At 40.2% G+C, this 9,456-nt stretch overlaps 1 long non-coding RNA gene across 1 annotated transcript; it reads left to right on the top strand.

Annotated features, from left to right (window-relative positions):
* Positions 1-1,272: 1,272 nt before the first annotated feature.
* Positions 1,273-7,273, top strand: LOC147258457 (uncharacterized). Its single transcript, XR_015116770.1, has 3 exons — positions 1,273-1,290; positions 6,369-6,421; positions 6,991-7,273. It is a non-coding gene; the product is annotated as an uncharacterized LOC147258457 (long non-coding RNA).
* The last annotated feature ends 2,183 nt before the right edge of the window (positions 7,274-9,456 follow it).

Raw genomic sequence — 9,456 nt, 5'->3', positions numbered from 1 at the left:
GATCTGGCCAGCTGCTGTTTTGCCTCCACTGCTTTGTCTCCACGGGGTTTGTTTCCCACTGCTGTTGCTGCTGTTTGGTCTCAGGAGGCTATAGCACACCATCCACACTATATGTGTGGCCCTACATGGTGTCTCCATGTGGCATATAGCATTTGACCACTGAAAGAATGAGGGGCGGCAGGGTGGTGGAGTGGTTAGTACTGTCGCCTCACAGCAAGAAGGTTGTGGGTTCGAGCCGCAGCTTGGGCGCGGGGTCTTTCTGTGTATGTTATATTTTCCTTCCCTTCCATTTTTTTGAGTGGATGGTGTGTGAAGAGGTGTGTATTGACATTTTAAAATTGTGAAAAAAAAATTATACTTGGAACATGTGTCTCCTGTTGCTATTATTAACTGTGTGAACCTGTGTGTCCTTAAGTATTTTGGTTAATTAAGATTTCCCTGTGTGAAATTACCAGGGTGGCGATGTTTGAATGGCTAATTCACCCCTTCATCTTGCCACAATAACAACAATAATAGAAAAAGGATTTTCTTTCAGCATTCAGTGAAATTTATCGCAAGTGGTCTTCATTTAAATTTGCTTACAGGAACATACGTAATCTTTGAAGAGATTGAACAACAAGTCATCTAGAGCTCTGACTCCTTCCGACTTTGCAATCTGAAAAGACGAATGCAAGTCAGATGTGGCAATTTGTAAGGAAGCACGGCATGTTAACTATATCTTCACATTCCCTATGTCTTCAAGACATTTACACTAACAATGTAAATAAATTGTATGCTTGCATTGCAAAAGGTTGATGATTTATTGTCATCTTGTTTGTAAACTGATATGTGAGGCACTCTTTTCTAAAAGACTGGGTATTGTCAAGGACATCACCCCATTATGATCCAATATGCACCATGCTATGATTTGATGATATATTGCAATACAATATTCAATGACAGGTCAACCTGCTTTCTTGCCACTATAAGACAGATTTTATATGTGTTGGTTTTTTGTTTGTTTTTTTTTTTTTCCTACCTGCATTCTGGGCAGACACAACCTTCTCTGCCTCTGATTGGCGAGTGAATACCCAACTGTCTCGTTGCACAGGGCAACATCCATCAGGATTATCTCTGCCACTGTACACATAGAAACAGTCTCAAATGACAGCTGGGGAACATGAATAAGGCAGAGCATCCAATCACATGTTGCCTGGAAGGCAATAAGTCCTAGCCAATCAGAAACAGAGTAGGGTACATCTTCACTAGCAAAATAGAAACAAAGAAGATAGACGTCTGCCCCGAATGCAGGTAAGACAAAAATAATACAATTAAGATATGTGTCTGTCCTGCAGAAGTTAAGTGCGTTTGATCCTGGTATAAACAGCTTTACATTACAGTGGTTGCTGTGTCTGTCCATGAAAGCTGAGAATATATTGGTAGCAACATTGTCTCTACGGAGTTGTATGGTTCAATCAAACCTAAGGATTTGCTACCTTTGAGTTTAAAATTATTCCCTGTAAACCTTGATGTGGTGATGGAGTATTGTATTATAAGGTAAGTTCACATCTGACCTGCCAACACAGCAAATGTTGGTTTCTGTTAGCTTCAAAATGATAACAGCATGTTGGCATGATTCACCACTAAAGCTGATTAATCTCAAACGTGACAGTAAATATGCTACTGTTTGAGTTATGCACACAGAGGGAAAAAACTTGAGGCATGAAAACATTATTAAATGGCTCAAGTATATTTTTGAATGATTTTGCTATACCCCAAGCACTAACAAATTGCCACTGGCTGTCAGAGCACAAGAAAAAGCAGCTGAGGACAGGTATATGGCATATTTCATTAGAAATGGAGCCTTAGGGGAGCTGACTTCACTATGTTTGTCACAGAGGATTGATGACTACTTTTTTTTTATAAAGGTAAATAAATAAATAAAAGTAATCCGAGATGTGACGGCCATAATGTGTGCTGCAATAAAAAGCTGTGGTCTGGGGCTTCTGATAGAAGTTTAATTCACTGTGGAATGTGCCTCATTTATTTATTTATATAATCATGCCATTTATTCATGTATTGCTGCAAACACACTGCTGAAAGATTGGATTCTCTTTGACTACAAAACTCAGTGGGTTATCAGGTTTACTGCCAGCTATCAAAGTATCCACTGCTTTCCAAACTGAAGAGATGCCTAAATCTTTCCAGGAGAAATGAGTGGTTAAGCTAACTTCAAACAGAAATTACCAAGGCCTCTTACACTGCTTTTTCCTCGCATGAACCTCTTCATATTAGACAAATGTAGAATAGAAAAAAAATATGTTGTATTTTGTATAGGCTGCACCCTCCATGGCCTGCCACTAATGTGTTCCTTCCATGTAGTCGCAGTTAACACGATTTTCTTTCAATTCCTGCCCAGGTCTGGACTTGCAGTACTTAGTCACTCAGTGCATTTACATGATGTTAGAAATAGCTGGACTATTATTTTAGTCAGACTAAAATGAGACTTTTACTAATACTAGTCCAACTGACATTGTCAGAAATCCAACTTCTAGAATTTGGATTGACACATTTAGATGATGTTGTTCGTAACCGAGATAGACCTCTTTGTATCCATGTTGCTTGGACCTGAACTGGCCTCTGCATTCTGGGCATGCTTTACATTCCCCGTGTCAGGTGGAAACCTGGGAAGAAAACAAATTAGGAAGAAAGAAAACAAGTCAGTGGTGGTCAGGTGATATCAACATGTTGAGTGCTAGAGCCAGAAAATTATCAGTGTAATTTAACAGGTCAAGAGGAAGACACTGAAACAACTTCATAGCATAAGGAAGCATATCACCACCTACTATAGCGGAGCAGAACAATGTCCATCAATGAATCAATCGTAAAGGACATAAATCCAAGTAAAAGACTCATGGAACTTTAAAAGCCAGCTCAATTTAAATTTATTTACATACCGTCTATGTGACCCATGCTCCCATTTTTCTTTAGTGTCAGTGGTTGAAGTGAAGGATAATAGAGGATAATGACGTCTAGCGGTGTTCAACCCTTGTTCATCTGGCTGCCACACCAGCTATGTTATGCAGTCGCATTGCTGTTCATGACAGACGAGCACTCTCTGTGATGGCTGTCTGCCTGTGTTGGCTTGACCACGAGCATAAACCTTGCTGCTCACTGGGTTAAAGGTACCACTTACAGTGGCTGGACTGTCGAGTGGACACCCAGTCAGAGATTGAACTGAACTGCCTTTCAGTTAAGTTTTATACAATTCATTCTGGATATTCCAGAGGATGCTGGGTCTAGGTTTGATGGGGTATCCTCTCTGTCCAATTTACCTTCCTGGTTTTCTACCCTAACCTGGACTTAATGGTGGGATCCTGGATCCCTGTGCATTAATTTTTCCTCATCCTTCTGTTGATGGTTTCACATTGTCAGTCTCCTCCTCAGATCAGATATTGATTGTCTCATTTTCTGATACTCATTTACAGAATTATTGTACCTGTTGTCTAGGGTTCCATGATTCAGCTGCACAGGTAGCTGTTGAGGCTGAAAGTGAAAGCAGATATAAGCTGTATTCCCAATGTGTTTGTGCAACTCTGATGGTTGGTGTCTTCTTGGAAAGACTGGTCCAGCAAACTGTATCATTAAAACAACACCAGAGACAAAGACTGGCAGAAGGTATGTCCTCAGCTGAGCAGTACTAACACAGCAGCAGGGCCAGCTGCATTTAACAACCCCCCCCCCCCCCACACACACACACACACACACACACACACACAGTGGTGGTGCAGCCCAGTCATCCCCCGTGCTTTCATGTGAAAGAATAATCACCCATCTCTCACCAGCTGGGGTGAGTTGAGGGTGGTACTTCATCACAATCTATTGAACACATGAACTAGGCACCAATAGTATCACATTAGCTGATGCTAAACTTTTCCAAGTGGCTTCTCCCTTTGAGAAGTGTCAGGTACATGATAGGGAAAGGTTATGAACTGGTGTAATGTAAACATAAATACTGGTTCATGTAAACACTACACAAATGCAGCACTCACCGACAGGGTGGCATGTTTTCAGCAAATCCTGCTCTAATGTGAACGCCAAGGCTTTTTGGACCACTCATGAAGAGGGAAGACTGGATTCCACAAAAATAAGTTGTGCATCATCTACAGGCACTAAGTTTACTATAACTATCATAATTACTGCAGTAGTAATAAAAATGTCATAGCATTACATAGTAATGATAGTTATTGTTTGTGTTGTGTCTGTCAAAAGGCTTTCTGTTTAAAATCACATAATCTTTCATTGGGTGGGGTTGAAGTAAAACTATAGGAAAGCAAACTATTCATCTCCTCAGAGTGATGATGTAAATGATGTGCACCCTGAGTATGATAACCACAGAAACTCCAAAACAAAACAAACAAATAATTGGCCACTTACACCTTGACATACCAATTCCTGTAATAATGAGTGTTCAAGAGCTTTAGCATTGTCACTGTGTGATCAGCGTTACTGATCATGTGATGTCTTAATTGATGCATTCATCTCTTTAGCACACTGAAATTATAGGCCATCATACCATCATATTTCCATGACTGCAACATGATGAGAGCCATAACTTTATTTATGGCACTCCTTAGAAGGGTGGCAGTGACAGACAACTGTGTAGTTTTGGACTTCACCCGATCTTTATCACTGCATGAAAAGTAGGATTTTCATCTGTATGTGGCACTATAAATTGTCATGGAAGTTCAGGTTTCCCGCAATTAACTGCAATTTGCAGGCAACAGACAACTGCCAGAAATTTTTGGAAATTGACGTGGGCCTTGCTTGGCCCATGACCCCCTCCCCTAAATCTGGTAGAGACTTTAACATGTAAATGAAATTCTGTGAGCTATACAAATGCAAATCAGGGCAGCAGGGGGAGTTTCACTCCCCACTGACCAGAGGTGATATACAGTATTTTTGCTTTTTGTGTTATATTTGTCCATCCATCCATCCATCCATTTTCTTCCGCTGGGGTACTACCTGGACAGGTGCCAGTCCATCACAGGGCCAACACATGTAGACAGACAACCATTCACACTCACAGCCATGCCTATGGTCAATTTAGACTATCCAATTAGTCTAGTCCCCATTTGCTTGTCTTTGGACTGTGGGAGGAAGCCAGAGTACCCAAAGAGAAGCCACGCAGGCACAGGGAGAACATGCATAGAAACTCCACACAGAAGTATCATGTTTTTTGTTGTTTTCCTCCTAACTCTGTGGGGAAGGTGTGGCCTAGCGGTGCAGCAGGCCCACTGAGCACCTGAGGCTAATCTCCCTCATTACTCTCCCTGCTCTTAAGCAGCGTGGCAGCGTTGCCTCGCTGCCAGATTGTCATGGTCCTTGCCTGACTCTCCAGCCATCTTTCCCATTGTATCTCTAGATTGCTTACCTTGTTAGTTGTTTCCTTGTGTTTGTTTCATTGTATTTATCCAGTTTCTGAGTTTGTGGCATTGTTTTTGGTTCTTGCATCGTTCCCTTAGTGGTTCCGTCTTTTGTTAGTTTTTCCATAGAATTAGTGTGTTTTTTCCTACCCGCTTGCCACGGTGTAGTCGATTGTTTAGTTTAGGGCTGATTTTGTGTTTGTTTAGTACTAGGAATTGTTTGTTTATTAGTGTGGTTTGTTTTTGGTTCCAAATAAATCTTTTGTCTGTTAACGGCTCCTTTTCTCTGTGCCTTGTGTTTGCCTTATTGGGTCCAGCTAAAACCCTCGGACTAGTTGTCCTGACAGTTTTATTTTCATTTTTGTTTGTTATAGGACTTAGTATATTTTTTATAGGACTTTGTGAATGAAACAACAGCAAATTTAAAGAGGTGTCTTTTTTTTTTTTTTAATTCTTTGTTACAAATATATCAGGCTCGGGATAGCCCAATTACAGGCTCTTAAATTTTAACTTGAATTTATGTTATTAGTGAAAGTAAGCCAGATTAATTTTATGTCCCAAACTCCATTTTTAAAATACAGTGTACAGTTCACTGTCACCATGGTCACAGAAGCGCAGAGGTCTTTTCTTTGGTCTCGTGACTTCCATCGTTCAACTGATGAAATAAACCCCAATTTGGTCTGACTAAACCGCAATGCTAATCTCACTATATAAGCTCATCTCGCGAGTTCTTCCAGTGAAACAATGATCCTCACATGTGAGTGGAGGACACCAACGAGTTTCCTTGCCCTCCAATCTCCTGCAAGGTCACTGGCAAGACTCATATGGAAGTACTGGCAAGACAAACACATACTCATTTTTATTGCTGTATTTTCCTAAATTTTTCATGTTTTGCTGTTTTGTTTCATGTTTTACAATGGCTGGATGGCGTCTCACTTCCAACTCCTCTGCATGGACCCAAAGAAACTCTTTCAGCAAGAAGAACAACCAGACCAGACCAACAAGAAGAAACTGCTGTAAGCTATCAGCGGGCTTTCTCATGAACTGCAGAGAGTTTACTATGTTTTCTACTACTGTGAATGACCAGTTCACTGTGATAAACTCCAGGTTGTTGAACATGGTGGACCAGTTGGCTGCTTTGAAGTTAAAAGTCAAATGGGTTTGAGAAAGTAATTCTCAGAGGAGAAGATAGTGCACAAGCCCAAAATTGTGGTTAGAATATGGTTGGTGACTAGCTAAACTAAAAAATGTTAAGTGGCTAGCTCAACTAAGAAATTTCCAGTGACTAGCTAATCTTAAGAAATGTTTGGTGGCTAATTACACTAAAAGGAAGACCATCTACGGTGGCTACTTTAGCTAAAGTAGCAATAACTCAAGTTTTAGTAAACTAAAGTTTGCCTAGTGGCCTTGTAACAGAAAAAGTGAGCAGAACCAGTGTAAGGGACTTTATTAAATTGTTTTTTCACTATTGTAATTTACAGGAAGTAGTATGTCTGCTACACAATGCAGAGTTAAATTGTAGGTGCCTATGAACAAGAGCAAGGGTAAGATTTATACTTTTAGTCTGCTGTAATTGTTTTCACAGCCTGACCTCATCACCTAATAAGGCAGCGACTTTGTATTTGCTTGGAGCGCTGTCTGCAAGTCCAGATTTACATGATACTGAGAACAACGACATTGTGTGTAAGTAGCTTTTATTGTTTTCTCATTCCTTGTTTAATTTTACTGGGGCTTTTATGTTTTTTTTTTTATTCACACCACCTCCGTTTCATTGTTTTCCAGCTGCCTGTAAGACCCACTTCGAGACTGTGCATAGGAGCTTGAGGTACAGCTAACTAGAAATGGCAGTGCAGGCAAAGGCTTTGAGAAGTTCAGCTCAGAGTCTTTTGAGAAGAAAGAGGGTAAACCTAATTAGATTAGATTGGTTGTTGGTCTATGTTTTGATTATTCAGGTGCATTAATATGTGTTGTGTCTGTATGCAGTGCATTGTGTAGCACTGATTATCTTTATTGATTTGTTTTCCAGCTGCTAGAAGCAAGACGAGTGTGCTAGCAGACGATGAGGTGAAGCTCTGGAAGTGCATAATTTTGGACTTAGTATCTGATGAGGAAAACTGCATTGTTGGAGGTTCGCCTGGATGGATTGTGCAATCTCCATCCTCTCAAAGCAATATGCGATCAGACCTTTGTTCATGCTGCAGTCCAGATTGGAAGCAAACCCAAAATACAACGCAACGCACCGACGACTGAGCGCAGACACAATGGAGACATTCGAGGCTGCATGCTAATGGTTTACAGTGCTGTAGAATTTTAGGCTTCTTGTGCAGGAGGTTGAGTGGGTTTCTATGTAAAAAGCTGTGTGTTGTGTGTTTGTAAATAGTTCTGTGCGTTTCTGACAGTGAACCTCTTTCTCTATATTAACATGTTCTTGTTCATTGTTCCTTGCCTCAATAAACTCCTTCATGGTAATAATAGTGTAGTCCTCAACAATTCCATGATAATACAACATAAGAGCATATCATAGGAATATGAATGAATAAATATTGTTAATATTTTATAATTGCAGAAGGGGAGGGGTTTAGTTGAGTTGAGTTATTTGAGTTTAACTTTATTGTCACTCATGGGGAAATTTGTCTTAGGCACCAACACTGCGATATAAACATATATGAAGCATCACACAATACATGACAAGTACAATACAAGATGACATATGACAGACAATATTGACAGTGCATCGCAGTGTGAGAACTAGTTCTCCATCCTATTCATTGCATTTTCCCAGTGTCCGTTACACTATTCCATTGCACTATCCTAATAATAAAAGAAGTTAAGAATAAAAGATATGTGATACAAAAAATTAAAAAAAAAAACATTGCAGAACAGTTCATTCCATAAGACCTGATCACCAATATGAGAATGCTACCCATTGAGGGAGAGGTTTAATTATTTAACAAAGTTATAGATGTTGGGAGGAAGGAAAACTTACAATGGTTGCTCTTACTTCTACTGGCTCTGCAGAACCATAATGCAGAAGGTAGTAATTCATACTCTGCATGTTAGCATGATTGTGGTGCTTACACCAAACAATCTTAACTTACGCAAAAAATGAAGTCTTTGTGCTAGTTTGCTTCACAAGTAGTCTACGTGTCCATTCCATTTTAGCCTGTTGTCAATTTTTACTCCTAGATACTTGTAGGAGCTTACCTGTTCGATCATACACCCCCTGTGACCACGAGGTCATGGGCTCTGAGATCTTTAGGATCAAATATCATTTCTTTGGTCTCCGTTTTGTTTAAGATTAAGTAATTGCTCTCACATCAGACTTTGAAGGCAGAGATTTCCCTGTAATACACTGAAGGGCAAACATCAACCCTCAAAAGGCTCAGAATTATTGTGTCATCAGAAAATTTTATGACTGTGTTGTTTGAATGACAACTTCTACAATCATTAGTGTAAACAGTAAAGAGAAAGGGAAAGCTCACGCCCCCTTGTGACAACCCTGTGCAGCTAAATTTAATGCTGAAGAGAGAGCTGTGTATCATGGCCTGTTGTGATCTTCTAGTTAAAAGAGGGGTAAAACCATTTAACAATGAAAGGGTCGGGCAAGCAAGTGCGGTCTAAGAGTGTCAAATGCTGAACTATAATTAGTGAAGAGGACATGGGTGTATGCTGTAGGCCCCTCTAGGTGTTTACTTATTAAATGAGTCACACTGACTATAGCATCCTCAGTACTACGCCCTGCCCTGTACTGGCCAGGGTCCAAATTTGATGCCACCTCCACCTTAAGGTTTACATTTGTAATGACCCCAGGGTAGCCAATACAGAAAAATCTCTCAACCAATTACGAGTGTTTTTTCCTGCTTAAAATTAGCAAGTGAGTGAGGATATTCAAGCCAGTCCCGACGTCAGTCTCTGGCCAGACACGGTTTCACTGTGATTCATATGCAAATCAGACCCCAGTGAGCTCTCGTGGTTTCTCATTTGCAGGCTATAAATTGCCGTATACCGCTATAATTTTTTGAAATCTCTGGGCATTTATGGGGAAAAAAAA

The sequence above is a fragment of the Aulostomus chinensis genome, chromosome 7 (assembly GCF_037954235.1).
Source record: "Aulostomus chinensis isolate RoL2024-O1b breed Wild chromosome 7, RoL_Achi_v1.0, whole genome shotgun sequence".
NCBI classification, from domain to species: Eukaryota; Metazoa; Chordata; class Actinopteri; order Syngnathiformes; family Aulostomidae; genus Aulostomus; species Aulostomus chinensis.
This window is presented reverse-complemented; position numbering and strand designations above follow the sequence as displayed.